Here is a 19,639-nt window from a genome sequence, read left to right as displayed (position 1 = left end):
CACTACAGGGAGATAACTATGCAAAGTCAGCTTAACTTTTAATTACGTTGTGTTGAAAAAGGAATATTAAACTTCTCAATGATAAAGTAAATACTTTGACATTTTATGAAAATTAAACGAGCCAAATTAATTTTAGTGAAAGTGTTGGGTACCACCTTTAATCATAATAAGTTAAAATTAATATACCGAGAGAGAAAAAAAGAGATTATACCAATGTTTACCTGTCTCGTAAAAATAGAATTTTTCTGAATATTTCCGGTTTACTATTGTTTGTATTCGGATGAAGTTGTATTTTACAGAGACACTTCAAATATACTTATTGTACAATATGTAGTAGGTGTAACTTAATTGATGTAAACATAATTCCCAGAACACTTAATTCATGAATTTACTGGGTATAAATATAACATTACTTTGTAACCAAATTAATTCTTAAGTTGAGTTGGAATTACGTTAAAACTTTTTATCCAGTTTGATAGCAGGTATGTTTATATTGTATTGTTAAAATGTTATAGAAAGTATATACACATCTAGAAGAGCAAACATGTTTATTAAGAAGCTAAATAGAAAAAGCAACTGGCAACACAAAGTAATATAATATTATGTATCCCCATTGTAGATAATGAGATTAATATGCGATTATCATCCTTGTGGGTTGGGGTTGAACTTCATATATATATATATATATATATATATATATATATATATATATATATATATATATATATATATATTAGGTGTTAAGACATGCCGGAATAGATACTATTTTCCAGCTTTACATTACGTGAAAAGGTGGGGAAACCTATCAGCAATATATATTTTTATTGCCTCCAGGAGGAGAGTGAAAATAATAAACATGATAAACACAAAAATTAAATAATTGAACAACATAGGCAAATAAAATCAGAAAATGTCATGATCAGTTGAAGTGAGTAATTGTCAGTAACGGATATTACAGTTATATTAATCTTGTAGTAAAGTTCCAAAGTTATGGATATATCGAACACATATAGCTTGGAATGTCTCTAATTGGTCGGTTTCTAGTGGAAAATTGTTCGAATAGCAAGAAAGTAAGTAATAAAATAGTTCTTCATCAGACATGTTTGCTAGGAAGATACTAAAAGTAATTGGATTGATGTTTATAATATCACACCAAAAGTTATCACGTGTTTCGTCGAGATAGTCACATGAAGCAGTAGCGTGAACTAATGGATTCAAAAACATTTTACCACATCTGTCACAGAGAATGTATTGCCCATTGTCATTCTCTCTTACTAAACAGCAAACAGAAGTTAAATATTGTGCTTATTTTCGTAGGTTTGGATGCTTCAATGCTATAGTCCATGCAGGGTGAGGTGCATATTCTTTTTTGATCATTTTAAAAGCAACAAAATCATCATCAATGTTAATACGTCTTGTCCAATTAACAATCTCGAAAGCGGCCACTGTTGTTTTCACAATACGCTTCCATATTAGATGTGTTGGGAAAAGTCCTGTTTCACAGAAATCGTTAAAATAGGTTGATAACTCATACTTCCTCAAAATGTTTATAATGTCAACAGTAAATCCCAAATTTGAATGGCTTCCGTCGTTGTATTTAAAGTCGTTAACTCTACGAATCAATATACGGAAAGATACACTTTCGCACGGAAGATTACATATCCGTCCTAGAAATAAAAGTTTCTACTCGTCCACATAACTTTCAATGCTAAACCAACCGATCATTGGAAGGCACATATCACTTCGTGTGCGCCGTGGTAAACCTTGAATATTTTTGCAAATGTAGTGCTGAGTTCTTTCCAACATTAACCATTCAGTTGAAGTAAGTTAACCCCATAGTTCACATCCGTACAACGCCTTCGGATAACACACTTGTTTTACGAATTTTGAACAAACAATAGGGTTTAAAATAGCTGTCTATTGTACGATCCATCGACTTAAGGCACGTATAAAGATTAATTCCACAATGTTTTGCTATCTTAACTGTCGATATTGGTTCATTATATAGAAGCACATCGGTTCCAGTTGTAGGTTTACCAAAATGTAAGAGCTGACTTTTCCCTGCTGAGAACGCAAAGCTCCAACGGATGCTGTACTCAAATTTTGACCATAACTTGTGATTATTGGCGATCAGTTGCGATTATTGAAATATCGTCAGCTTGAACAGGTGTGCTAGCGTTGAGGTCATGTATAAAAGCACCTTGTTGGTCCGAGACCACAATTGTCGTCCCTTGATTTTCGTTGTTCACAAATATAGTCCCTAGTGTTGACAGTGGGTTACTTGCCATTAATTTTTATACCCCTTACAAATTTATTTCTCCATGTTTAATGCCTTAAATTGCAATTATGGGGGGGGGGGGGGGGGGGGGGTGAAATTACACTGTAAAAAAATTTGGGTCCAAAATTGTAAAGGAAAGTAGTGATTTGGTCCAGCTGAAAAAGGTTTAAAATTAGCACTTCGGAAGCTGTCAAAAGATTTCAAGACGCCCTAAACATAAAATTGTCCATATTTTGAGTTAGAGCGGATGAAGTTTTCTATAATTTTGATATAATTTGTCCCAAAAGTAGTACAACACACTGTAAAAGTTTCTTTTAGAAAGTGCAGGTGGGATTTTTTTTTTATTTTCATTTATGTTCTAAAAGAAATGCATTACGAAATAATTGTGGTCTCGGACCTGTTGGCTGGACTCTACTTTGTCAATGAGGTCGTTGATAAAAATAAAGTACAGTTTTGCTGAAAGAATACTTCCTTGCCTAACACCACGATGCAACTTGAACCAATTTGACAACTTTCCACCAGAGAATACTCGTGAGATCAAAATACTAGTACATATTATTGTGATGAATTGGTATCTAAGGCTATATTGTTTATATTAGTTTCTGTTCTGCAGAAGCCTTATTTAATGCATCTGTATATACTTTAATTAAACATAGAAATGAGTAAGATATTTCGCGGGTAAACTTTGGGTCAGGTCGAATGTAAAGGGGTGTTCCTTATGAAACTCAGATACGAGTAATGAGATACTTTGGAAGAACACCCCTCCTTCAATAATGGTACGGCTACCATTGGGGTATATAAGCAGGAGAGATTCCTAGCTCAGGGTCGGTTGTCATAAGTCTTCGTAGACATAAGACCAAGCTACGGTACGTCGATATTCGAGATCGCTGTCTTGTATATATAAGGTATTATAGTTATTATTACTAAGTGTAATAAAGAACAGGTCGGTGCCTGTTATAAATACGGACTTGTACATTTACAAGCGGAACCGTATTGCACCGTATAGGACAAGTGTGAGTCTGTGTGACCACCTTGTAAAGTACATAATTGTACCAGAGGAACAAAGACGAAGTGTGTAAACTTGTAGGGTACATTATTATACCAGGAGGACAAGTTTGTTCCTGACCCAGGACAAATTTGTAAGAGAGTACAAATTTGTACCAGTGTATATATTTTGAGTAGAGTATTTATAAATAGTGTATTAAAGATTGCAAAGAGCAGTTGTACATATTTTGGTTCATTGACGTTAATTTATAAATAAAGATTGTTTCTTATATATTTTGTAAATAGAACAATTTTGGATCCAGTATCAAACTGGTAACGAACACATTCTAAATGACACGCTTACCCTGTGTACACGTTACATTATCAAGAAGACACCATAATTTTGCGGGAAGGCTATATTCGTATAATTTGATGCGCAAACCGTCGTGTGGGACAGTGTCAAACGCCTTAGTACTGTCTAATAGAACGATTTTGACGGGTCCACCTTTTTCAATGTGATGAAATTTAACTTCTTGTAAATTGTATGATGCATTCATGCTACTTAATTGTTTTTGGTAAGCAACTTGCTGGTGATTCGGAAAATCGGGTCTCAATTTTGTAAGTTCGTTCTCAAGCAGTTTTTCAAATATTTTAGCGATATTTGGCACTAGAGATATCCCACGATATGAGTTAGTATCAGTGCGAGGTTTTTTTCCACCTTTAAAAAGAAGGAAAATAATGCTTTTTCGCCACTCACCAGGTATATATCCGCATTGTATTATCATGTTGAACAAATGATGTAGATGTCTCAAGAGTAGTTTTCCTCCGTATTTGATGTGCTCATATGCGATACGATCATGGCCACACGCTTTGTTGTTTTTCAGATGCGAACAAATGTTAATGACATCAGAGTAACTAAATTGTAAATCATCCTTCTCGTTGAGAGTTCTATTTATTTCACGAATGGTTGATACGCGGTCTGATACGTAGGTTTCACGGTCTGGTTCACTGTACATAGATTGCGAAAAAATGTTTTGAAAATGGTCATACCATATACTAGTACTCATTAGATCGTTACTATCCGTAAATAAAGTGCCATCTTTCTTTAGAGCTGTACAAGTGTGTGGCTTCTGTTTCCGCTTATTAAGAATGATCCATACGGATTTTTGGTCAACGTTAATGTCATTTTCAATTTTCTGCGCAATAGCACTTTCATATTCGTCAATTGCGGATCTTTGAACGTCACGAAAAGCCCTTTTCGCCTGCTTGTAATGATTGAACGCATCGCATTTTAAATCATGGCAGTTACAGTTGTTTAACCATTCGATTCTGTTCAAACGCATCATGTCGCGCAAATGAGTGAGACTTTTATTCCAATATGGCTTTTGATAAGGTTTGAATATAGAGTACGGCAATGTCTCTTGTTCGGCTTGCTTAATTGCAGACACTATCTTGTTGTAGTAATCCTCAATAATTAGTTTATTAATTTCGTGTCTTGGAAATTCGGCCGTCCACAAGTGTTGTGATAATGCGAACGAATAATCATTTATGTAACCATACTTGCGTGCTCGATCCCACGAAACGGAACGAGTTGATTGTTCACTTTCAGTATGAGTGAAAACTGTGACTGTCTATAACTTTTGCGTTTGACACCTTTCCAATTTCTGATAGTGGCATAAGCATATGATCGATACAAGTAGACGGACCATTATCGTATGATTGAAACGTTGTAACTGGTCCATGGCAAAACATCTGCGTATTTACTGAAAACAATTCGTACTCTTGTATTAAGGAATACATAGCCTACTTGTTCATCGGGATTAAATTTATAACGCGGTGCCTTGAATCTTTGTATTGAAGTCGCCCATTAGTATGACAGATCCCATATCTTTATATATAAAACAAATTTCATGCAAAAGTTCGACATTATACTGGTACAATTGATGAGGTTGAGTTGTAGCTGGTAAATAAATTAATAGAATAATAAATATATTTGGTTGGAGCATGTTAGTTGCTTGACGTTTTTCTCCAACGCGTTCATACGTTTTCGGAGTTCTGTTACAAATTGGTTGTTGGACAACGTATTGTTATCAAAACTAAGAACGGACGTATTTATCTCTTTAAGATCATTAGACATAATATACACTTTAGACTTGAGGTTACATAATCGAGATGCACAACTGTCGGTTAATCTTTGTAATTCTGATTATTTCAGAATCAAGTCTAGATTTTGTTTCATTCGATAATGTTGTAGTTTTATCTAGTTTGGTTTTTATGTTGTTGATCTTATTTTTATTTTGACCAACAACTGACGTAAGCTTGTTCATTGACTCGATGGTGCCACGCATAGTGCCTTCGTTTTTTTATATTGGGATAGTTCTGTTAGATTATCAATATTTGTTTTCTGTGTCTTTTCAAAATTGGCAACAGCGTCATTCAACATATTGTTTTTTGAGCGAATTATATTTAGCTGACTTTGAATGTTTATGTAACGTTCCTTTTACTTATTCAACTCAGTATGTAGCTTTTTGTTCTCAGTGTACAATCCGTCTATTCGGTAAAAAAGGTTTGAGACAGTTTTAGAGTTAGATGCTTTCATTTCGAGGACAGTACTTTCTAATTGGATAAGTTTTTCATGGAGAATGGTGTCGAAGTTTGGTGCTGAAGTAGTGACATCAACGTCGATATTTGAAAAATTGGTCGACACGGATCTAGAGCTAAAAGTTTCTTTAAGATCATTGCAAAATTCACCCTTGATGCTAGCCGAAGCGCGTAACAATCGCACCAAAGTTTATTTACTAGTGGTTCACCAGTTTTTCTTTTCAGATTAACTCTCCGTTTCAAAACTGGACATTGAATAGGGAAGTCTTCTCTACATTTTGCAACTTTGAAATAGTATAATCTAAGTTGTTCAAGCGTATCAGTGTCATTTTGGCATATTTTTAGTAAAGAAGCAATAAACGAATTTTTGGGTAGACCATTACATTCAGAGTCAATACGATCAGTTATGATTTGAGTTGGATCTGGGAAGGAGACTAAGTTTGTATCACTTGCGTCGTTAAGAAAGTATTTCGCTAACTGTTGCGATTCATTTATTAGACTAGATTGCGAATCATGACAAATAAAGTTATTCGAAAAACTTTCGTGTGATTGCTGTAACGCACAGTTTTGTAGTTCAGTATTTATTAAATCAACAGGTGAATGACAACAAGTACTCATATCCATTGTCTAACAGTACATGTATATAGGTATCCACTTGTAGGTGAAAAATACAGTTCACTGTTTTTTGAATCAATCGATATATAATGTAGAAATGGAAAACATCTTTCGAGAGCAAATGTTTGAATTTTGTTGTTGATGTATGATGTTTGTGTGTAAAAGAACAATTTCACCAAACATGACGAACTTTGGAATTTTAGAAATCCAATAACTTTGAAGAAAACAGCGGATCAAAAATTTCCCAATCTGACATCAGCCGATTTCTTAGAAACCTGTATATGGCTAAAGCATTCGGAATTTTGAGATGTCGACGTCACTGCCATTTGACCTCTCACTTTATCTGGCGTGTATCCCGGCTGTGTTTGTTTCGACACATGTTTCCTCGTTTGACACTGATTTTCCACTTTTTAACTCACCACATGAGACCCATCTTAAAAAGGAAAAAGGTCACATTATTACCTTCGCCATTTATGAAAAATATACCTTATTATGATCTATATTAAACGAAAAGAGAGGGATAACAGGACTCAAGCGGCACCTTCTATCAATTAAGTATCGAGGCGACCCCTCTCAGAGTATTCATCGAGGGATACTTGTGTTAAATGCGGGTACATTTTTCATTTATCATATTTCATTTGATATTTAAAGAAGTACGTTAACGATAGTCAATATTGCCACTGACGCTCAAGAACATGTGTGATGTCATTGTGACATCATAACTGTTCACTCTGACCAAGAAAATCATAATTGTGTCTATTTCGTCCTTAAATTTTAACTATTTAAACTATGTACTCATTGAATATATTATTTACTTCACCTAAACTTTCTCTTTGATTAAATGTGATACATATACGAAGTCTATATATGAGGTTAATAGTAAAAAAAAACCATCAGAAGTTATATAACCAGGGAAAGAGAGAGAGAGAGAGAGAGAGAGAGAGAGAGAGAGAGAGAGAGAGAGAGAGAGAGAGAGAGAGAGAGAGAGAGAGAGAGAGAGGCGAAGGGTATCAAAGGTACATTCAAACTAATAAATTGAAAAGAATCTGAAATCTCCATGGTGATAGTAGGAAAAGGACAAACAGACAGGAAATAGAACACATGACAATACAGAAGACTGAGTAGTTATTGTTAAGTCAATACTATACAAATATAGCCTTTGTATGAGGCCGATACAAGGATATATTGACTGAGGACGAAGTCCGAGGTCGATATACTTCCTTGGGTCGATATATCCTGCATTGACCTCATACAAAGGCTATATATGTTATATTAATAAATTCCGACCATATTTGTATCAAAATCGTCATTTGATTTTGTTGGAATTTTATAGATATCATATTGTCTCCTTAACAATACAGAATATTAGTTGTTATTTCAATTGCTTTTTTTTGTTTGTTTGTCATCTTATGTATTTGAAGATTTTTACCGTCAAATAATCGATCACAGATATCATCTGTCTCAAAACGTTACGATCGTTTAACAATATCCTGAAATTCATTACATGACGTCACAAAGTATATCGGTTTTTAGATTTTCTAAAAATAACCGTGCAATATGCTTTTTGTCGTGCAATATGCTTTTTCCTATCCGGCGTTTTCCCTCTACCTTCGAACATATAGTTTAACATGTGACTATCCCTAAACGAATCAAATTTGTTAAAATATACAAATTAATAATATTAGACTGTACTTAGTAACCATTACTTACGATGTTACGACATTTTCAATAGAAAGTTAAGATTTGATGTTTATTTGGCACATACTACTGTTATTTGCAATGGAAATAAAATTATGTATCTTTTTTTAAACCAGGTTTCTAATGATGTTAGTTTCTGTTTTTCTTCCACTACTTCTATCAAGTATTCGGGCAAATGAAGGTATGTACTTAATATATATTCAAGTAATACTATGTGCTTTATTTAAAAAAAAAGATGGTTTTATTGCCAATAAGATCGAAAAAGTAAACCTCTCTATATACTCCACCTAAATAAATTAACTCTGCTTAAACCAACTACAATGTTCTTTACATCATATGGTAACATGAAAAGTCAGAAATTTGATCGAGTATGTATTGCCTTTTTACCCTGTAAAAGATTCAAGTCCCTCATAGTTTATTATACTTTTTTTTCAGTTGCTGACAGTAAGAATAGCTCTCGCCTTTTACAAGAGTCAACTAGTTTATGGAATGGAACACATTTAAAAGACATTCATCAAGATTGCCAAAATAAAACGACGATTCAAAAGTTATTATTGGACCCTTCTTTGACGTACAATATAAGTTTTATTGATGACATTATTCCGTACTTTTCCGATGTACGAATATATTTTGCAGACGGTATTAACAATTGTACATGTCGTTTCAAAGAATTCATTAAAGCGAAAAACAATATATTAACAAATGATGACATATACCATTTTATGTCGCATAATTCAACTTGCTGGGAATATGCTTTCTTCAATAACCAGTTCTGCGTTACATTGTACAAATATGATTACGAATTTGCACTGTACCACAAAAAATCTAACTTTCCGATCCATTTCACACCAAAGCACCCATCGTGTAAAGAAGAATTTATCCAATATGTTTATCTAAGTGGCTTCCATACGACCTCAACTGACACGTTCATTCTCAATATTGATAATTTAAACAACTTCAGTAAAGAAAACAATTGTTTTGATATTCTATTTCCATGTCCATCACCAGAGTACAATGATATGATATTTGCAATACCAGGTGTAACAACAACGTATGTGCAACTAGCAATAGCAGTGGAAGTGACAGTTGTGAATATCTTTGTTCTTTTGATATTTTTACAAAAAGACAACAGAACACCCGTCACCATTCTTCTGTCAGCTTTGGCTCTATCTGATACTACTGCTGCACTCCTTATGACCGTTCCGCTTTTTATCGCCGATCAAATATATGATAACCGCAGGTATCATCAAAATGGATATTCCTGGTTATTTATTTTAGAATTTCCAGAATGTTTTATTATTGATTTTTCTGCTGCCTTTAGATATGCTTTCCATGTTATATCAATCCTAATAACCTTACTGTTATGTCTCCAGAAAACTGCAGCTCTATTATTTACAATCTGGACCAAAATACATCTTAATAACAGCGTCAGTATTGTTTGTTCTGTTTTAACGTTTGCCATTGCCATTTGCATATATTCTCGAGTTTTCTATGATGGTGCATCTAAGTTTAAAAATTTCCACGGCAGATGTTGCATACGACATGACAATATTGATCATGAATTATTAGTGCATCACCTTACTTCATTTAACGTATGCATCCTGCTAGCATGTTTGATTGTATCTTTATGTACAATATATATAATATGCAAGTTAACGGTATTGAGAAGAAAACTACCGTGGACCGATAGTGCTGTTCTTCAGAGAAGAACTCGAATTTCAGCTATAACAGTTGTGTTAATTTGTATTATATTTTTGTTATCAGAGTTACCGCTTATAATAACTTTTTTTATCAACATGCTGATGTCTTTCAATCCTTCCGTGTATACACGTTCTGATTTGAGATATAAGGGCATAATCAAGAGATATCAAGACCTCATTTTGATTATTGGATTCTCCCTGAACTTTACAGTTTATATTATGATGAGTAAGCAGTTACGTGATAAATTATGGACTGGTGTTACGAAGACCACAAGGCGCTGTAAATGTTGGTGACGTTATATCAAATTTTAAGTTTACGAGTTAAAATTTATATTCTCAAACATGGAAAGAGAGATTTTTTTAAATTTATTTTACATATTTTATACCAATTGTAAATGAAAAAAAAGAGCTTGTTTGATTGAAGATATTTAAATATGACATTAGCCCAATATACTGACAGTTTGGTACTCTCAAACAAAATAAAAACACAAAAGATATGTGGGGTTTCCAATCATGACACAAAAATAGAACACGCACAGCAAAACACACAAAAAGCCTGGGAACAGCGCTTTTATTGTTATTCTTCATCTCAAAGTCACAGTGAGGAATCAACACGGGGCAAAACAAACCAAACTCAAATTGTACTGCAAGTTTAAGACTGCCCCTAGCACCGGCCTGAGTGGAATTCTTTGCACCGTGAACTATCTATTGAGCACCTTGTCCGAACTATCAGGCTTAATTTCAGCATATCCTCCAAAACTTTAATATTTTGTATTGTTAACTTTTTATATGTAAGTATTTGTTAGGGTTATGCAAAATTGAGCTTAGATTACAAATTTAGTTTATCTATGATATTTGATAGATTGTATTATATTTTAATTGAATAATTTCAATATAAACATGTTTTTTAAATTTGTGATTTTTTTAATATCAATATTGCTTTTATATGTATTAAAATTGATAATGGTGCATGCAAGCTAAACTTTATACAAAGTAAAGACGTTACCGAATGGTGTATGAAATAGCAATATCCACCAATCAGCATCAATATATTCCAATTTTTAATGTCACTGCTTAACGGGTGTTGTTGATGCAACAGTCCAATCGTAGAAAAAAATCAGAGATGGATATGTTTGTTATTTTTACATGGTTTGAGTGTAAACAATATTTTGTTATAAATACAAGTATAATTATAAACACATTCACAATAAGGATCCAGAAACAAGCAACAATGGCTTATATTAATCTGTCTCCTTGATAAATTAAATACATTATACACAAATAAATCAAAACTACATGCTCTGTTACATAATAAAAATATTAATATTAGATAATGTCAATTGAGTTACACAATGAACTGAAAAGTAAAGAAAAATGCAACTGATAAGACGAAATGCTAACAGGTTTATTGTGTGAATCATTAATTAATAAACCTTTTAGTTTTGATAATGAACCTTTGTACCATGAGAAATAAACTAATGTTTTCTTAATTTGAAATGGTATTTGATTTTTTTTTGTCCATGGATTTATGAGTTTGAACAGCGGTATACTACTGTTGCCTTTATTCTTCATTTGAAATTGTATTTGAGCCATTTAATAGAAATTCAGTGTCCATTGGTACCGGTTATTTCAGGCTTCCAAATGATATTATCAGTTCTTGTCTTATGTCCGAGTATAATGGGCAAAATAATAAAAAATGTGAGCTAGTTTCTAAGTCACCATAGCAACATTTAGGGGAAGAAACTAAGTTTCTTGGAAACAAGTGACAGTTTCAAGAACTACTATTCATTCTAGGTCGCGCGTGAAGAATTTGGCCTTTTCGACATCCAGCATAAAAAGATAAAGGGACGCGATCGTTCTGATTACAAATTTGTTTCTTAAATACAGAGAGAGATTCACAATTTCTAATACTTAACGGTAAATGATTCCATAATTTGATGTATGACGGAAGGTAATTATCTGAATAAAAAAGTTTAGTACGTGATTTAACATGTAATAGATTGTTACTTTGTCTTGTACTATGGTCGTGTCGACCTCTGACATAACCAGGCAATAGCTCTTGCAAATAATTTGGGGTTTTATTATTTACAATTTTATGAAGCAATATTGATTTGTGGTTACTTCTTCGATCTGGAAGTTTCTCTCATTGGGTTTCTTTATATAACATCGACGTACATGTACTTGTGAGCTTAGTCCCCCCTGTAACTATACGAGCGGCGTCCAACTGGATGTTTTCAAGTTTATTCATTAAAGATTGATTAACTGAATCCTAGATAACATCAGCATATTCAATGATAGGTCTTATAAACGATATATATTTTTTTCCAGGGTCATTCTATCTAAAGTGTGTTTTATTTTCCTTAATATATTAAGTCTTTTGTATGATTTCTGTACAATATATGACTCCTAAGTGCTTGTGCTTTGCCACTACACGTAGTTCTTCGTTATTCATGTTTAAAGGTGGGTGATAAGGTTTTGCAATTTTACGGGAAATAGTCATGGTTTCAGTTTTTCTTGGGGTTGGATTTTACAAGCCATTTCTGGGACCATTCGTGAATTTTATTCAAATCGCTATTTAAAATTTCAGCGCCCTCTATTGGATTATCAGCAGTTAAATATAAACTTGTATCGTCAGCAAAAAGCTTAATTTTGGGCTTCAATATCAGTGACTATATCATTAATAAATACCAAAAACAAAAGGGGACCTAATATAGAACCTTGTGGGACGCCAGCATTAGTAGATAACCAGTCAGAATTTGAACCATTTATAACTGCTCTTTGAGACCTCCCATTCAAATAATTTTCTATCCATTTAAGTAGGTTTTCCAGATATACCATATCTCTGTAATTTGATGAGAAGACCTTTATGCCAAACTCTATCAAACGCCTTACTTATGTCACAGAACACAACCCGTATTTCTTTGCCACTATCCAAAGCTTTACCAAAATCATTCGTAATGTCTACTAACTGATTACAGGAGAGTCCCCCCTGTTGAAGCCCGACTGGTTTTGTGTTAGAATATTACTCTGTCTTAGGTAATTATAAATATGTTTATAAATACAGCGTTCCATACATTTTGATAAGACACTGAGAAGAGATATAGGTCTGTAATTTTTTTACTTCGTTTGGTGAACTATTTTTAAAGACAGGTAGGACATTAGCTTTTTTCCATTGGCTAGGAAATTCATCTTTCCTTAATGACAAATTAAATAATTTGCAAAGAGGAAATGTTTTGACCGATGAAGCTTCTTTTAATAAACGTGGATTTAACATGTCAAATCCAGATGCTTTAGACGTATTTAGAACATTCAAGGCATCCTCAATTTCTGTTTTATTCAATTCAATTTCGTGTAAGTTGTTAGCAGCATCGTTAAGGTTACTTAGGTTATCGGTCTCTATGTCGTCTAAATTAGATTGTGAAGCAAAGTAAGAGTTAAATTCATTTGCTTTTTCAATATCATCAAAGATTAATGTTCCGTTTCGTTCAAAAGGTGGTATACCATTATCGCTAGGTTTAATACCAGAACATTGTTTAACTGTTTTCCACCAGTTAGTGCTAGACGGATTACCAATCATACTTTTGTTTATAAGGCTATTATTGTAATCTTCTTTAGATTTTCTAACAAGTCAAGTGACTTTGTTTCTTATTTTTTTTTAAACTTATTCCAGTCAGATTGTTTATTAAATTGTTTAGCCTTTCTGTGAATTCTATTTTTTTTAACTCATCCTGTTTTTATATAAATTTTTAGCCATACAGAGCTGTTTTTCCGAACTGTAATAATTTTATTGGGGATACTTATAGCAGCTATTGAAGTATCGTATTTGTTATATTCTCAGTTACTTCGTCTACAATGTCGGATGCTATTATCGTGTTCCAGTCCGCTTCATTTAGAGTATTTCTAAATAAATCATAATTGCCTATGTCATATAACCATATTGTACGTTTAAAAGCTTTATGTGGAGTTTTTAAGAAGTTCAAAAAGCCAATAACTGGACAGTGATACCAAATTTGGTCCGTCAACGGTGGACCAACGCAACAGTACGAAATCTCATTTACGTTACTTGTCATTATAAGGTCTATCAGTGAAATAGAATTTTCTGTAAAATGTGTTGGTTCATCTATCATTTGGGTTAGACTGAACTAGTTTAGTAGAGATTTGACTTTAGAGTTAGAGGTATTCAGTTGGTTCTCGTTGGAGTCCCCTGATACTATTATATTATCTTTTTAATTTCATTTAATGCCATATCTAAGCTTGTTTCAACTTTATCCCATGTTTCGTGTCCACTATTTGGAGGAATGTAAAAGGTACCAAATAAAATGTTTTTGTTTTGTACTTTAAGCTCCAACCAGATAGCTTCAAGCTCGTCAATTTCTAAATCAGGGCGACGTCGTACATTCAAATTATTTTTAACATACACTACCACCCCTTCTCCTAGTTTTTGAGGGCCGCTGTCGCGACGGAAAGGACTATGAAAGTTTAATAAGTTTATTGAATCGTCAGTATGACTACTATTTAACCAATACTCAGTAAATGCTAATATATCGAATATTTCATATTCAGCTGCAATTAAGTCTCTCTTAGGAGCTAAACTCTGGATGTTTAAATGTAGGAAAGATAAAGATTTCGAGAACAAATCGTAAAAATTTGACAAGTCGTTCGAGTTGATAGAACTATCTGGCGATGCTTCGTAATCAGATGGACCTGGATTTGTTTCAATGCCACTAAGAATCAGTAATATTTGTAACACAAGTAGTATAAAAGAAATGCCTATTATTTCTACACTTTGTTGACGGGTATTCATAAAAAAATTGGTATTATTAGATTTGGGTTGTTTCCCTTACGGTACTTCAAAAACCAGATGAATCAATAAAACGAGTGCTAATGCTTAAGGTTTGTTCTTACTGGTAGCTATCAGCATGATACAAAAAATGTCAAGTAAAGAGAGTTTTCCTTTTAGGCCTATACTATTATTGAAATTGCCGATTCTCATGCGATACTGCTCATTGCTCACTCCCATTGTACTATGTTACTCCTGTACCAGGGATTGTGTCGCACTGAGAACGACAAAGTCGTATGACTATACCTATCTGCATTTCGTCTTTCAAAAAAATATATGTACACAATTGAGGAAAATAATTAACAAAATTGTAAGAACTGAAGATTACAATAAAGAACGGTAATGCTATACAGATACATGATATGTATGGAGAAATGGGTGATATTGGAGGAGATTTAATTATTATACAGCGGTAATCAATTAGTTTATACCATTGTACAGGTAGTCAATACTATTTACTTTTTCACCTTGATACTGTTGATAAATATTACGTATGGTTGGTGTTTTTTACTACGTTGAATTGTGGTTCATAACATGTAGTATATATACAGAAGGAGCAATATCAAAACATACATGCACATTTTATCAGTAAATTGAAAACAAACATGTAAGGGTTTAATTCAAAAGATCAATTAGTACAAATACACGCTGTATTCTAGGTATTTATATCTATGAAAAGACTTGAAAATTACCATTTGTAATTCTTACACTACGCAAATGCAAGATCAACAAAAAATGAAATGAGTCTGAACCAAAAACGAAAAAACAATAATCAGGTTGTATATATACACTTCTTAATCATGTTGTATAGATGTACCACATAAAACTGCTGTTGTAATCTTACGGTTCAACGTAGTTGCGGATAACAGTATGAAGGTGCTATTATACGTTTATCACCTTACAATATCGTGGCAAGATGGTGTATAAAAAAGGATATCTATTATGATGACATTGACAATTTTGAGATAGACATGTTAAATAATCGCTGTTCAAAAGATGGAACTTTGTATGATTAATTACTGATGAGATAAGAGACCGTAATAGTAGTGAGAAGGAAATAGTGAATGTACATTCGCATGGTATTAATACTGAGACTATGACTTAAAAAAATAAAACATGTAAAAGATAGCTATATAAGATACAAACATAAATCATAAAGAACACATGAATTAAGATTGGCCGTTGGCGCCGGATTTTTTTGCGGCTTCAGATTCGGCATATGTTATAAGTTTGTCTTTTTGAGCTTGTCGAGATTCTATTTCAAGCCGCCTAACTCTAGCCTGGAGCTCAAGTCTCCCAAGAAAGTCTATAGTCCCTGGATAGCAGTACAGAAAGCAGAACTCCATAAATGCGGCCATAGTATTGACAACGTGTACTTGATCTTGATTGTCTTTGACTAGGATTTTTCCGTCAACTGACCACGTATCTTTGATCATGCGTTCTATTTTGATTTGCCTTGCTTTATAAGCAATATTATTGCGAGTTTTTGTTAGATCTTCGTTTATATGGATTTTTTGGGTTTCACGTTTTTCCTTCAGATGCCGTTTACATTTGAGTATCCGTTTCTTTATTGCTGAGACCGTTAATGCGTAGAAGGTCCCGGCGACTATACTGTTCTACTGCATCTAAGTCGTCACGCAATTTTTAGTTTTCTTTAGTAAGAGTATCAGTTTCTTGTTTGTATTGATTGATTGTAGCCTTGATAGTATAGTCATTCTCTCCGTGAAGCATATCTTTCAACTGCATCGCAATATGTGTAATGTCTTGTTGCGACATGGGATGTTTCTGATATGGATTGGTGTTCTAGAGAGCTTAGACCGGCACGGGAGAATGGTGGATTACTGACGGATCAATACGGACAGGTGACGTACATGTGTCGTTGTCTTTTGTTGATGACATTACGTAAATTTTGTTGTGTTCTTGTTGAGGTGGTGTTGGTCTACTGTCTCTTCGTAGTCGTTTTGATTGTTCAGCGGTCTGCATTGACCTGATGTTAATAAACCTAATTGTAACTATTGTTGTTGTTGTTGTTTTTGTTATTGTTTATATATCACACACAGGTGTGGGAGATATGTCAAGTGATTATATTGAGTTTGTACAATGTGTTTTTAAACTGAATAGAACTCACATGAAAGAAATTGAAGTGTCCAATACACTGAATTCCAACTCTTTAAATCATTTTTTAGATATCACTCATCACTAAAATGTCATCCTGAGTTCCAAGAAGACTAAAACAGAATTCTCCAATTCAAAGATAAAGTTTACAGTATCATATTTTCATTTTTTTGCAGGAGCAAAAAACCACTACCATAACTCTCGAGCATGCGCAATTCCATTCAATGGTTTTAATTTTAAACTTCCAATGATTCCAATGGACAATTTGAAATCATCTTCCATCGATTAAATCTGATAAATCGACCATGTGTCTTCTTTTAAACAAAATCGAAAATTGACATAAAACTTTACCTCAATCAATTTCGGTTAGAACATTTGTTTATAAATTGTATGTGCCATTTTTTCCGAATAAATTTTATAGATATTGTTATTTTGGGGAAAACTATATAAACATTAAAGTAATGAATTCAATATGTAAATAAACTCATGAAAAGTACCAAGATTAATATTTGTACGGTACACGTGCGTTTAGTCTTCAAAAGACTCAAGAATGACACTCGAATCAAAGAAGTTAAACATATGAAGTTGAAAATGGCCAAATACGCACAGCTAAGGAAATGTATATGCAATCCTGGAGAAGTAAGAGTTATAGGCATTTGTAATTGAAAGAGTAATTAACAAACCAAATAGAACTTTATCATACGATTTCATTATAATCTTTACAGTTAGCATAACTTTTACATGTTACAGATAAAAAAGGAATCGTTAGTTATTAGGGAAATAAATACAAATATATTTGTTTCATAAACAGATAAAACCAATACAATTTGTGAGCAGACGATATATTGTTCTGTTGACTACTTCTTTTGTTCATTCGTTCGTATTTGCATACGCGTAATAAATATGGGTTAGTCTCTTTACCCGTGTATTTGTGATATTTATTAGTATTTATTGCATATATATTTGTTAAGTGTAAACATGTTTCCAGTTTCAATAAAATTATATATTATAACAGTACTATTCCTATACAATTTAAACTATTATATTAGGAACACTTTGTATAATAACGGTTTTTGATAATTATATAAATAATAAGATCGTGACAGGACTAAGCAATTTTAAGCTTATGTTAAGTGTCCTCCTTTTAATCGTTAAGTTTCCTGGTTTTTGTTTCATGTCACACAAAGAAGAAGATTTATTGTTTTTCCGAGAACATAAAACAAGTGCCTATTCATTTTCAAGTGTTTAACTCTGAAAAGAGAAATTTTCCTTGATATTTCCTGTTAAATTTTATATTTTGTTTTGTATTTGGATGTATCTAGATACTGCTACATATAAACAGAAACTGCAGCGTTTGCCTTTAATCTGCAACTAATTCAATAAATTACTAATATTTTCTACAGAATATAGAACATATTTTACGTGCCCATACCGTCTAAAATTTACGAACATTTGCAAAATGGCAAATTAGAATGGCAAAATCACAATTTAGTCATCAAGTCATCTAGTCACCCACTTTCATTCTGTGTAGTATCCATCTGATGAGTTAAGCCTTTGCCAACTGATTTTTATAGTTCGTTTTATGTTGTACTGTTGCGTTTTGTTATTTGATTTTGCCATGTGATTATGGACTTTCCCAATTGATTTTCCTCTAAGTTCAGTATTTTTGTGATTATACTTTTTTTTACACCACTGTCCAAGGATAGGGTGAGGTTTGTGATCCCGCTAACATCTTAAACACAGCCACATTATGTTTGCATGTATGTGCCTGTCCAAAGTCATGAGCCTTTTATACAGTAGTTGTCGTTTGTTGATGTGTTACATATTTGTTTTTTGTTAATTTTTTGTACCTAAATAAGACCGTTAGTTTTCTCGTTTGAATAGTTTTTTCGGTCCATTTTATAATTGACAATGCGGTATGGGGTTTGCTCATTGTTGACAGCGGTACAATGACCTATAGTTTTTAATTTCTGTGTCATTTGGTCTCTTGTGGAAAGTTTTTCTTGTTAGTCATACCACATCCTTTTTTGTATGATAAATAATTAACTTGGAAAGGAAATTTGATCGTAATCTTATCTGAATTAAAAGTAAACTAAAAAACTGATATTACAACTATTGAATAAGAGAATTAGCCCCTGATTATTAATTTGAAACGTGACAAGCATTCAAGGAAAAATAATAATTTTAAACATTGTAAACACCAGTTCAAATACTTTCTGACACTTTATCAAATGATTTCCATGCAATCAATTCAGGATTGTTCTTTTACTTTTCAGGCACTTCAATAATGCATATGTTACAAATGTTGGTAACTACTAATGAATTTTTGTGAAATCTATAAGTACATTTTACTACTGACCTGAAACAATTTCTTATTAAAAATTATATTGGAAAATGTACACAGTTAAACTTTTTTGTTTGATAGTTTATTTTACGGCTTCATTGACACGAAGTGTATCATTGAAATCGTATCAACGTCATTTTGCTTTACTGTGTTTTGTAACAGTTATGCAGTTAATAAGCACGATAAAAATTTAAAAGAAAACCAAAAGTTTAACGAATATTTAAATCTTGCAGTGGAAAAGTCATCATTCCAATTATCTCTAGTTATCATCAGTTCTCAGAAAATATATGTTTAAATATTGTATCGTGTATGTTCATGAATGAACCTGCCTATTAGTTGTGTAAGCAGATATATTATATAATATCTTAAAACACATATTGTTGATTATTAATTTTACAACACGTCATTACTCAGTTACTTTTAAATTTAGCTCAAAAAGCAGGTAAGTTATACAGTAGTTTTAA

General features: G+C 32.9%; 1 long non-coding RNA gene across 2 annotated transcripts; it reads left to right on the top strand.

Moving 5' to 3' along the window:
* Positions 1-286: 286 nt before the first annotated feature.
* On the top strand, positions 287-11,175 carry LOC143052184 (uncharacterized). 2 transcript variants are annotated; one of them, XR_012971024.1, is made up of 3 exons: positions 287-482; positions 8,293-8,357; positions 8,612-11,175. It is a non-coding gene; the product is annotated as an uncharacterized LOC143052184 (long non-coding RNA). The 2 variants fall into 2 exon arrangements; XR_012971025.1 differs by lacking the exon at positions 287-482 and adding an exon at positions 759-1,070.
* The last annotated feature ends 8,464 nt before the right edge of the window (positions 11,176-19,639 follow it).

Source organism: Mytilus galloprovincialis, chromosome 11 (genome assembly GCF_965363235.1).
Source record: "Mytilus galloprovincialis chromosome 11, xbMytGall1.hap1.1, whole genome shotgun sequence".
Classification (NCBI taxonomy): Eukaryota; Metazoa; Mollusca; class Bivalvia; order Mytilida; family Mytilidae; genus Mytilus; species Mytilus galloprovincialis.
Note: the sequence above shows the minus strand (reverse complement) of the source record. Positions and strands in the feature narration are given on the sequence as shown.